This window comes from Lissotriton vulgaris, chromosome 7 (assembly GCF_964263255.1).
Source record: "Lissotriton vulgaris chromosome 7, aLisVul1.2, whole genome shotgun sequence".
Lineage (NCBI taxonomy): Eukaryota > Metazoa > Chordata > Amphibia > Caudata > Salamandridae > Lissotriton > Lissotriton vulgaris.
Genome location: NC_141695.1, coordinates 1,428,597,209 through 1,428,610,155, shown reverse-complemented (window position 1 = coordinate 1,428,610,155; position 12,947 = coordinate 1,428,597,209). Strand labels below are relative to the sequence as shown.

The 12,947-nt window shown below is 46.5% G+C and overlaps 1 protein-coding gene and 1 pseudogene across 11 annotated transcripts in view; one reads left to right on the top strand and one right to left on the bottom strand.

The window, feature by feature from the left end:
• LPIN3 (lipin 3) overlaps window positions 1-12,947 on the bottom strand; it is a 428,785-nt gene that overhangs the window by 174,623 nt on the left and 241,215 nt on the right. The gene's annotated exons all lie outside the window — the stretch shown is intronic.
• LOC147705768 (transcription factor SOX-4-like) lies at window positions 348-11,630 on the top strand (annotated as a pseudogene).

Sequence of the window (12,947 nt, the reverse complement as noted above, 5' to 3'; positions counted from 1 at the left end):
GATTTACATCTCATAATAGAAAATATAATAATAAATGGGTTGTAGGAGCTAATTTGTCGGATCATTCAGCTAGAATACTCCATCTGACAACAGGGGAAGGCACTTCGGGTTCAGTCTGGAGATTAGATCGCACAATACTCGCAGACTCTGAAGCGGTGGAGGTTCTGAAGGAGGAGACTAAACTATTTTTTAAAAAGAATCCAGGATCAGCCAGGATAGAGATTGTTTGGGACACTTATAAAGCATTTTTACGGGGGAGATTGGGAGCTTTGACGGCAAAAAAAAGGAGATTCTATTATGGAAGGATAACAGCCCTCGAGGAGAGGATATGTAATTTAGAGGTGGCTATGACAAAAATTAGTAGTTGTAGCTCCATTGAGAAGTCCCTTCAAGATCTTACAGAATTAAAGGCAGAATTAGTGGGAATACTGAGGGATAGAGTTAAGGAGAAGTGGGAGTCGAGTCTGTTGGCCCATTTTGAATATGGAGAGGGATGTAGTAAACTATTGGCCTGGAAAACGAAGAATGATCAGGTTCGAAATCTAATTAAAGAGGTCAAGTCTGAGGAGACGGGTCTGATGATTACAGACAACAAAGGGATAGCTGATGCATTTTTTGATTATTTTGGTAAAGTTTATAAGGAGGACTTGGTAGTCGATGAAAAGGAGGTCCAAACTTGGGTGTCATTGTTAGACCCTATATCTGATGAACGGAATGAGGAGTTGAATCAGGAGATTACGGAGTCTGAGGTTGAGAGGGTCATTAGTGAGGGGAAGAGAGCTAAGGCGTCTGGACCGGATGGTCTTCCTGCCGAAGTTTATAAATTACTAGCCGGGATAATATCTCCATTTATTTGCCAACTATTTAACTGGATATTTTTGGGTGCTGCATCCCTGCCTCCTTCTTGGAATGAGGCTAACATCTCACTAATATTAAAGCCAGGAAAATCCCCCAAGTCTGTGGAATCATATAGGCCTATTTCATTGCTTAACACCGATTATACGTTTTTTTGCTAAAATAATGGCAAATAGGCTGAAAGTTGTTATTCCACAAATAGTCCATGAAGATCAGAAAGGATTCATCAGGGGGAGATATTTGAAAGAGCGAACCTTCTCCCTCATTGGTGCTATAGATATGGCACCTGCTCACGATTTTCCCTTGGCGGTTATCGCGTTAGATGCCACCAAGGCGTTTGATCGTGTAAATTGGGCCTACTTGCAGGCATTGGTAAAACATCTTAATTTGGGAGTACATTTTAGTAAAGCTCTTTCGACAATATATCAAACCCCTACCTCCAGGGTATTGGTGAACGGGACACTAACTCAGCCAGTGTTGATTACGCGAGGCACAAGACAAGGGTGTCCGCTGTCACCACTTTTATTTGATTTATATATAGAGCCTCTTGCGTGTAAGATAAGGTCCGATGAGGACATTTAACCTTTTGAGTTTGAAGGCTGGTCCAGAAAGATTAGTTTATATGCGGACGACAATCATATATACTCCTAATTTACAAAAATCTTTGATCTCTTTTAGTTTTAACTAAAAAGTTTGGGTCTGTTTCAGGATACGATATTAACAAAGACAAAATGTTATGTTATGTTATGTTAGTGCGGCTCTTTTATAGCGCACGGCTACTCCAAGGAGTGTCCCGGCGCTTTAGCAAAGACCAGAGAGAGAGAAATCCAGGGCAGATGCAGGGCAGCAGAAAATTACTGGGTAAAAAGCCAAGTCTTCAGCTCCTTCCTGAAAACCAGTAGATTGCTGATTTTCCTAAGGGAGACGGGCAGGGAGTTCCAACATCGAGGTGCCAAGTATCGAAAAGAGCGGCCAGTCTGATGGAAGGAACAGAAGCCAGGGCCAGGGACGACGATCTCAGAGATCTTGAGGGCTGATAAAAGGCTAAGCGCCTCCTGATGTATCTGGCCCCTGCGAGATGAAGCGCCTTAAAGGCAAGAGTCAGAGCTTTAAAAGTAATGAGTCTTGCGACAGGGAACCAGTGAAGCATTTTAAGTTCTGCACCAGCTGAAGGCGCACGGAAGGAATTTTGGCAATCCCAAGTAGAGTACATTCGCATAATCTAGGCGTGAGCCTATCAAGGCCTGTACAGTAGTCTTTCTATGCTCCAGGGACAGAATCGGGAGGAATTTCCTTACCATTTTCAAAACGCCAAAGCATTTCCCTGTGAGCTTGCGAATCTGAGGCCCGAAGGAAAGGCCATCATCAATCTGGAAACCGAGATTCTTCGCCTTGGAAGAGGCGTCTGCCGGAGGGTACATGTCGGGCGGCAACCAGGCCTTCCACCTCGGATCAGGAGAGCAACCAAACAAAAGCAATTCCGATTTATTGGAGTTGCATTTCAGACTATGCTGTTTAAACCAGTCAAAGACCGCTCCCAAACAGTCTCTGATCAGCATACCGTCAAAGTCAGAGCCCTTGGTGCAGGTAAAAAGGAGCTGGGTGTCATCAGCGTAGGATACGATCTGGGCACCAAACGACTCCGCCACTGCCGCCAGAGGGGCCATATAGATGTTAAAAAGGGTGGGGCTCAGGATGGAACCCTGAGGCACTCCCACCTCCAGTGGCGGCATGTCGGCGGGGAAAGGTGGCGCCCAGACCGTTTGTCGGCGGCCGGCCAAGAATGACTCAAACCACTTCAACACTGCTCCACGCAATCCGATCTCCCAGAGTTTTAAAAGGAGACCGTCATGGGTGACGGTGTCGAAGGCCGCCGACAAATCCAGCATAACTAATATGGCCTTTCCTCCAGTATCTAGAACTTCCCGGATGGCATCGGTAACTTCAAGAAGAGCGGTCTCCATACTCATGTTGGTGCGAAAACCTGACAGTGTCGTGAAGAATATCATTACTCTCAATGAAATTAGAGAGGGTGATGTGAACATGCTTCTCCACCACCTTTGCCAGAGCCGGAGATTGGAGATTGGCCTGTAGTTAGCATGGATTAAAGGGTCCAAATTGGGCTTCTTGACAAGCGGCAGGATCAAGGCATGCTTCCATGCCTGGGGACCCACTCCCGTGCTTAAGGACATGTTAAGCACCGGGTTGAGCAAGGAACTTAAGGCAGGTGCTACTCTTCCAAGGCATTTTGCGGCACAAGGATCCTGCAGGGAGCCAGACTTGAGCTGGGTGAGAAGGTCCAAAGAGGCAGGGAGGGACAGAGATGGAAACTCAGAAAGAGAGGGGCCGTCCACTACCAGGGATGGGGACCGAGAAGGCCTGACCTCAGTTGCAGATACTAAACTCGAAAGGGAAAAAGTATTTTGAATAGCTTTGATTTTTGAGGTGAAAAAGATTGCAAGTTGACGGACCCATGCTTCCGTATGGGAGTGGGATGGCAAGATCGAGGTGGGGGAAATGAAGTCTTTTACGATGCAGAATATTTCTTTGCTCTTATTCGCCGCATCCTCTATTCTTTTATCAAAGTAGGCTTTATTCCCAGCCATAATATGGCGGTGACAGAGCTTAGTAAGTTCCCTATATTTATTTTTATCACTGGGATCATACATGCGGTGCCAGGCCCTTTCGGCTTTTTTACACTCTCGGCGCAGCTCACCGAGAAAAGGAGTGAACCACGGGGCAGAGGCACGGCTGCAGGATTTTCTAGAGATAGCCATAGGAGCTAACTCCTCAAATCTGTCAACTAGCCACCTATGTAGCACGTCCAGATCCTCATCTAGACTGCCAGACAGTTGACAAGGGTATGTGGAAAGTGCAGATACCAACATTTCAGAGGACACCCGGTGGAAGGCCCTTGCAGTACCTCTAGAGTCTTCCAAAACAGAAATTATGTCCTGGAATATGAACACTGAGGGTACTATATGTAAGAAAGAGATGAGGTATCTAGGAGTAAGGATCACGCAGAATACTGCAGACCTCACTATTATTATTAAGATCAAAAATGAGATAATTGCCAGCTTACGAGGGTGTTTGCATTTGCCACTCACAATATTTGGTCGGACAAACTTGGTTAAAATGATGCTGTTGCCTAAGTTAACTTTTTTATTTGAAACAATTCTCCTGATGTTTAAGAGGGGTTGGTTTGCAAGGTTGCAAAGTGAGATTAGTACTTTTTTGTGGGCATCAAAGGGTCAGCGCCTATCCTGGAAGAAGCTTAGGTGAAGACTTGTTAAAGGAGGCTTAGCAGTTCCGGACTTACAATATTATTCATGGGCTTTCTTATTGAAAAACAGTAGGATGCTGTTGGAAATCCCGACTAATACGGTGATTGGTAAAATGTTTGAAGCCATGCTCAGGAAACAAAAATGTAATGAAAAAGGTTTTATGTACAAGTTCGCAGATCCGAAAATTTTTAAAGAGGCCAGGTTAAAGGTTTTAAGGGACATAGCAGAGACTTGGTTCAGAATTAGGAGACTTTTGAAGATTCCTTATTAAAATCAAATGGCCATCATTTGGGATTCGCCGGGATCTCCACTTTGGTCCAGGGATTGGTTGGCTCAACAACTAAAGGAGATGGGCCTGCAGAGGTGGAAGGATTTATTCCCGGATGGAAAGCTTATCTGTTGGGGGCAGTGTGAGGAGATATGGGGGCGTTGTTTCTCCAGATTTAAGTACTTACAGATTCAGAGCTGGTCGGCAGGATCAGGTAGTCAAATTGGTCTGTACAACGAGTTTGAGAATACATTGTTTTCTAATGTTGTGTTAGAAAGAAATATCACTTAGGTATTGGCTGATGTTGGAAATGGAGGACGGCCCATTCAAGTTACCCGAGACCTTGTGGAGGAACAGCTTGCCAAGGATCGCGACAGAAGACCAAATGCAAGTAACAATGACTATGCTTTATAAAATAGTTAAGCCTGTGAATTTAAGAAGGAATCATTTCTTCACGTTGCACAGGGCGTATTAGTCTCCACAAAGACTCTCAAAATGTGGTCCAGGGGGTATGGTGGCATGCCCCAAATGCAACAGTCTTAATGAAGATGATTACATATGTTCATGCGATGCCCGAAGATTCAACCGTTCTGGGAGGAAGTGAGTAGCTGTCTGTCGAAAGCTCTTGGGTTACAGATAAAGGGAAGCCTTGAGTCAGTAATATCTGGAATACTCGACTTACAAGGTAAGGACACGGACAACGCTGCCAAGCTTATTTTTTATTCTGTACTTTTGGCACGAAGAGAGATTTGTAAACTGTGGGTCTCTCCGGTTGCACCTATTTATTTATAAAGTTTTAATGGCAGATTGGCTGCATGCCATGAGATACTCAGCGCAACTTGATATTTCGGATCAGACGAAAAAGAGATATACATTTTGGACTCTTTTTTTTACTTGTTTTGGGTGAGAATGGGGCGGGGGGAGTGTTGTTTTTGGTCTTGTTTGGTGGTTTTGATAAAGCATAAATCCAATGATTAAGCCTTAGCTCGCCTCGGTTGGTAAGAGCCTTCTTGGTATCAAGGAGATGTAGGGTCGGGCCAGACGCGCTGTGGAAGTGGACCCCTTTAACTTTACCAGGCTTGTCCTGGATAGGAGTTTCTATGGATGGGAGCACTGTTGGACCCTCCCTTCTCTCTATCACCAGCAAATGAGGTGGAAAGCCCAGGGTGGTCAAGTTGAGTTATGGGCAGCAAAAAGGCAAATGAGGAGAAAAAAAATAAATAACAGTAGCCTGTTCCAGCGGAGAACTGACGGGTTGACATCACATATACAAGATGTTTCCATTCATCAGTGTAGATGGAACTCCTTAGAGATTCCGATGAACTGACAGAGATCGGCACTTGTGATCCGAGTTGCAAGTGTCTGTATACCTTTTTTACGGTTATACACAAAGGCCTCGTTGTATCCTAAAATGGTTTCTGTTCATGCAAAATTAGTGGTCATGTTTTGTACAAAACGAATACAGTGAGTGGTGCAAGTGCTGGGCCTAGAATCCACGCCAACTTGTTTCTCAGCAAATAATAAAATGTGTGCATGGGTTGCCATGCTTCTTTTTAACATTCACACTAACAAAGAAGAGCTGGAAAATGACACTGAAATAGGACTACAAAAGAGGATGGTCTTGTATATTTCACCTCGTAGAAAGGAAAAAGAAAATAATTAATGAGATTCCATGTACATTTTGAATAAGAAGCATTATTCAAATAACCACCAACCAATTCCCTGTATTCAGGGCCAGCTAGACTTGGCTCAGGGACATCATCTTGAACCTGTCCTGCAAAACCAACAATTCACAAAGTGGAGGTTCAGAATGGGTCCTAGACCTGTGTGCTTCTTGGGAAAGAAGAAATAAAGGGAGTTAAATTGTATGCACCTTTCTTTCAGAAGGACAGCCTCTAAGGCCCCTTTGCTCAGCAGGGTGAGGACTTCTGCATTAGAATCAAGGCGTAAGCCTGACATTATGTTCCGGTGGAAGGAGGGTGGTCTAGAAGAAAGGAAGGGAAGGGTATGATTCATAACCTTCAAACTGGTTTAAAAGTGGGAGACCATCCCAGCCATCACAACCTGAAGATGAATGTGTAAGGCAGGCATAGCAAGGAAGGTCATACAGGTTTAAGGCAGTGGAGTGGGCAGAGGATGGCAGAGAGTGGTTCTGCTGCTGGTGGTGGTGTTCTTCACATCCACAAAAGGAGCTGCATATTAGTAGGGACATCCAAATTGGCTGAGAAATTAACTCTGTCAGAGTTACATAACCCTGGAATAGCTATGAAATGTTTTGTACTTTTGGATGTACTATCTAACTTAGGAGCCAAGTGTGAGACATATTTGTATTGTTCTTGAAGTGCTGCTGGGAGGTGGAAGAGAAGGCCTAATACATAAATAGCTTCTCACCACTAAAGCATATTTCCATGAAGTTTGTGTTGATTTCTCCAGAGAAGCAGCAGAACACATCCAGTGACAGTTTAGAATTATAGCCAAGCAAATATGGTTTCTGTAGAGTCCAGTTGCAAATGAGGATCTGTTTTGAGGCGATTTATTAGGGTCAGAGGACTATAACATCCTTATCCCCAACCAAGATTTTTTTTAACTACACTCAAACAACCATTAATAAAGGAAAACGGAGGTTGGTTTAACCCCTTGGCAGTGGCGGTAATTCCGCCACAGCGCTGCGGGGGAAGGGGGGTAGCGCGCGCCGCCATGCTCGTGACGGAACCACGCCATCATGAGCCACGGGCGAGCTGTGCTCATGACGGCGTGGTTCTGTCACGATTCCGCCCACTCACTAATTTGCCCGCACAGGTGGAGAATCAGTGCCGCGTGGGCGGAGCGGCTGCAGCATGATGGAACCACACCGTCATGATCACACGCTACCCGTGGCTCATGACGGCGTGGTTCCGTCATGAGCAGGGAAGGGATTAAGGTACTTTTATATTTAGGTATCTCGGTCACGAAAATATCCTAAGTGCTCCTGGAATAGGGCGACCCCATCCTGTATTTTAGGGACCAGGATGAGAACCGGTGATGAAGCATGCTACTACTAGAGTGGGTGAGGGTCTAACAAAAGGACTGGAATACTTTCCTGATCTGTGATATCCGACAGGGTACTTGGTTGTAAAAGAAAGCCCTGTATTCAGGGCGGGAAATACCTTTTTGTTGTAAGTTTTGATTATAGTAGGGAAGTGTGTATCCCTTGGCCCGGTGGCTCAAGTTCTTCCCCTCCCTCTCCAGGAGTAGGGCCCTGGTGTGGTCCCTGCTTCATATTTATTGGTTTATGATCTGTTTGGGGAATCCAACTAGTTGTTCACCAATTTGATAAATGGCTTTTTCGTCTGGTCAGGTAGACTGATTACTGTACATTTTGCCAATTTCGACAGTGCATGGACATACTAATCCAGGAAACAGAAGGGACTTGCAGACTGGACAGCAAGCCTACTAGAGGTGAATACTTAATACCTTTCCAACTGTTTTTCGACTACCTGGAGGTGCCATGGGCAAGGCATTTGGTTTCCTTTGTAGGTCATTTCGGCAGTTCTAGGTAGTCTGGTTTTTAAAGAGCCTCATAAAGTGATAGCAATTGCTCCTCTGATGAGGACAGTTACAAGTTGTACAATATTAGACATTAACTTCATAATAGGCAGGGTTGATTTTAAAGCATTTACTACTAATTATACCTCAGTGGTGACTGAAGAGACTACAGTGAATGAGGGTTAGAGAGGTAAAGGAAGTTCCTTTCATGGGAAGTGTCCTGGCAAATTATTTCTGTAAATCAGGAAATACCCCATCATCTGTATTATAGGGGGGATAGAGGTTATTAGCCTCCTTGGTAAACTTCAGCAGGGCAATAATCATCTACAGGTACTTGATAGACACTGGAGTTGTCACGAAACAATTCTTCCAACCAGGCGAATATTTGAGCACTAGGGATGTGAATCACCAAGGGATTGGCATCAAAATGTTCCTTTACTTTGTAGTTTAAAGTGTTCAAGGGTAACACTGTATTTAGCTTAGAGAACAGGGTCTGTATCTGCGCCGGAGAACCTGGCAGGCTTCAACTTTTAGACTCTGGGCTGTAGCCAATGGAGATGCGACAATTAAAGGTTTTGAGGACCCAGAGGAAACAGGAGACGTCCTGAGCAAGCTTGGCATTCCAGCCAGAAGCCCCGAACCTCTGCAGGGTTGGGCGTTGGTGCATGGAGCTCTGCTCTCATCTTTTTCAATTTCCGAATTTTAAACTGATGACTAAGAACAGCTCTTCCTTAGGGAACAGCATGGAGACTGAGAACAATCCTGAGGTTTCTCCTTTCTGAGATGCTTTTTGTATTATAAATCAGCAGACCCCTACTCACTTGCCCGTACCCCAACTATTACCCACCAACAAACATAGTAAAAACTCTAGGAATCAGTCGACATGCAGATCTTACTCCGAGAGCCCCTAACAAATGTCATAATGAAATGCTCCACAAATCTGTCAGATTCCTAAAATGGATATTCCTTTACCTAGGTTTCCCCAGAGGGTCCAACTCACAGCCACACTTGTAGTCTCGTCGGGAATACACCAATGAAAGGGACCTAGACGCACAAGAATTCATCCTAAACAAAATTCAAGTGGGTGCAAACCTAAGTGGTTTTGCATCTTCAAAACTTTAAACTCTGGTAACACAATACTTGAGCCCATTGTTTAGTACTGTTTTCCAGTATCTCCAGTGGCAGTTCCTCATCTATGGTGGAGGACCAAAGCCCAACTGCTTTTTAGCAGTGAAATTAAGCAAAAATAAAATAATAATTTGCGCTATTTCTTTTTATTTTGTTCTACTTCTGGCAGCTGTTTCTGGGATGCTCTGCTCACACAACAAGGCAAGGGAGGAGTGGTAGCACTCTCCGAAGTGCACAATGAGTCATGAGCCCTTCACTTGTTCGCCAGAGAGGCTGCATTACAGTCTGCATGAAGAACAAGCCCAGGCTCCCAGTCTGTGCCGGAGGGCCAAACCGCAGTGCTCAGACCAATCACAACACTGCTAAGGCAGCGTTTTGATTGGCTGACTGGGAGCCAGTGTGTGCTTCCTGTTTCTGTTTGACTGACCCCGATGGAGGCAGAGACCCCCTTATTCTGCGGCCCAGGAAACCACTTAAGTCTCGCCCATGAAGAGTCTAAGATTTCCATAGTGTTGACCGAACCTGATTTCGGCATTGTGTATTCCACACCATTTTCCTACATATCCCTATGATCTTAGACTTACCTATTATCACGTCTGTGGAATTCTAAGGACTGCCCGTTGTTTATCCAGAAGCCATCTGTCTGGTTGCAACCCCGCTACATAGCGTCAATACCCCGGGACTGCGATGCTACTGACCGACAGATCTCTCTCCCCGACGGATGTTAACTAGACACCTAGACCATCTTGGCGATTGAGTACCTTATTGTTGCACCTATTTAATTGTGTATCTACACACAAATGTGATAGGATGCAAAGCTCCTTACACCACGCTGTATAAATTGCTCATTATCTACTAATGAAAATTTAACTACAAAGTGAATTGTATCAACTGTGCCCTGACGAAGGAACTGTTGGCAAAGGTTCCATTCTGAAACGCCCGTCTACGCTGTTTTCAGTCTTGAAACTAATTTTATGTAGGATAATGGTCTTCTCGTTAGTTAGTGTGTTATGTATAATGTAGGTCATGTACAGTTGGGTTATGTATGGTATGATTGAAGTTTGTGGTGGAATATTGTTTTTTGCTTTGGGGTTTCTTTAAATTGAACTTTGTACAGCACAAATATTTATATAAATGAATTTTACTTATACATTTTAAAAAATGAGACTTTCTGATACATTAAAAAAAATAAAACAGTTTGTTTGTGGGACAATGTTGTGGTGTCTTTTCTAGGACGTGTTGCCTATGTATGAACTAATGGTCAGGGAGAGGTTTTCGTTTTTGTTAACACAATACTTGAGCCCATTGTTTAGTACTGCTTTCCAGTATCTCCAGTGGCAGCTCCTCAGCTATGGCGGAGGAGCAAAGCCCCACTGCATTTTAGCAGTGAAATTAAGAGAAAATAAAATTATAATAACTTGCGCTATTATCATTTTATTTTGTCCTACTTCTAGCAGCTGTGTCTGGGCTGCTCTGCTCACAGAGCAAGGGAGGGGAGGAGAGGGGCGTCACTCCGTTGAAGACTGGATTCGGGGTGTGTTTTTTACTTTCTTTCTTTTTTACATTCCAGCCAATGGGAAGAGGAGAGAATGAAAACCACGCCCCCGAATCCGAAAATGACGGGGCTTTCTCCGAGGCATTTCTGCTTCGCCGCGGAGAAAGTTGGTTGGTGTTATGGCGGGGTCCACTTTCCTGCCGGAGCTACCGAGGGTAAGTCCCGGACATGCACAATGCCGAGATCTCCAAGCGGCGGGGCTCAAGGACGCCGACAAGATCCCCTTCATCCGTGAGGCCAAGCGGCTGCGTCTCAAGCACATGGCCAACTACCCATACTACAAGTACCGTCCACGGAAGAAGGTCAAGGCTGCCAACCTCGCCGCCAAGCCGGGGGAGAAGCTGTGCAGTGCTGGCGGGAGTAACAGCCTCAAGCCTGCCGTGAAGAAGAGCAGCAGCAACGGCTCTTTCAAGAGCGCCGGCAAGCCTCACCACGCCAAGCCGGGCAGGTCGTACCCCGAGCCGCTGTGCCTGGATCCCCATTCTCTGTACAAGTCTTGCACCTCCTCCAGGGGCTCTACGTCTTCAGCAGTGGGCTCACCTAGTCTTCGCCCATGGCCGTGCCGGCCGGCCCTTGCAGCCCCACCGATCCCGGTGACCCCCTCAGCCTCGAAGAGTACCCGCCGCCACTGCACGACGAGGATGGTGGATCCGCCTCGCCGGGTTTGCCGCACAGTTACACCAGCAGCAGCGGTGACAGCAGCCTCCACGCCCCGTCCCCGGCGCCTTCCACCTCCTTCTCCACAGCCTCCTGCTTGTCGACCGCCTCCTCGCACTACTAGTCATCCTCGTCTGACAAGGAGCTGGAAGACTAGCTGCTGGAGCTGAACCCGAGCCCGGGCTTCGAGAGCATGTGCCTGGGCTCCTCAGCGCTCGACCGGGACCTGGACTTTAGCCTGGAGGCGGGCGCCGGCTCGCACTTAGAGTTCCCCGACTACTGCATGCCCGAGGTGAGCGAGATGATCTCCGGGGACTGGCTGGAGTCTAGCATCTCCAACCTGGTGTTTACCTACTGAGCGGCCGGCGGGACAGGGCACAGCTGCGCGCACACCAGCCAGGAACCCACCCGGGGACAGGGGGCGACACTACACACCCGCACGACCCACCTTTGTGTTTCCAAAGGGACTTCGTTCTGCCTTCAACAGCGGGAATGGCGAGAAGAGCCAGCCGCCCGCCCTGCACCCCTGCCGGCTCCCTGACACGGGCTGGAGAGGGGGCGAGGGCGGCACTTTGCGGGCAGGTGTCTGGGGCCCACCAGAAAAGAAGCAGTGCTATGTTTCCTTTAGTACTTGCGTTTTTAAAAGACAATGTTTCCTTGAAGGAGTCCAGACCAAAACTTGGGAGAGTTCTAATGGCAAGGACTGCCCCGTGGAAGAAGGGAGCTGGGTCCACTCTCCCGAGAATGACTGCTCCTCCTAGAGCAGTGGCCAGAGGGCGTAGGAGGACTGGCAATCGCCCCTCTAAACCTGGAAACTAGGCAGGGAAATACAAAGTAATAATAAAGACTGAGATGGATTTGCACGTTAACCGAGAAGGCAGCGCGTATGTTTTTTCTTGCTCCATCTCTTCTTGGATCAATGACTTTTCTGGACACTAAGAAACAAACTTTGCAAAGGAGACTGTTTTTTTCCAGTTTGCCAATTTAACGTATTTATGTGGTACAGGAAAGGGGGCGCGATTCTTTTTCACACCTTTTCTTTCCCAGATTCTGAACCGCGCCAGATGATTTCGCTGGTGGGTTGTTTATTCTTAGCAGGTTATCCTGTCTGTCTTTCTAAGATTTTTTTCTGTCGAGACTGTTGAACAGTTTAAAAATAGTGTTAGGGTAACACGCAGATAGATGGCGCTATGTTCGATTCCTACAGACACAAATCACCAGCTTTTTTTTCCGCTCTTAATTCTTTAAAAGATTCAAACGCAACTCAAATCTGTACTGGACTTTAATTCCCTGTTCGTGCCTCTGTTCCCTGCTTGTGATCCAGGTTTCGTGCCTCTGTTCCCTGCTTGTGCCTCTGTTCCCTGCTTGTGATCCAGTTTTGTGTGCCTCTGTTCCCTGCTTGTGATCCGGTTTTTCGTGCCTCTGTTCCCTAGGGCGTTACTGGGCAGAGAGCTGTGTGTGTGTGTGGCTCTGTGTGTGTGGCTCTGTGCGTGGCTCTGTCTGTGTGTGTGGCTCTGTCTGTGTGTGTGTGTGGCTCTGTCTGTGTGTGTGGCTCTGTGTGTGCTCTGTCTGTGTGGCTGTGTGTGTGTGAGTCTGTGTGTGTGGCTCGGTCTGTGTGTGTGGGGGGCTGTGCGTGTGGGGGGGCTGTGTGTGTGTGTGTGGCTGTGTGTGTAGG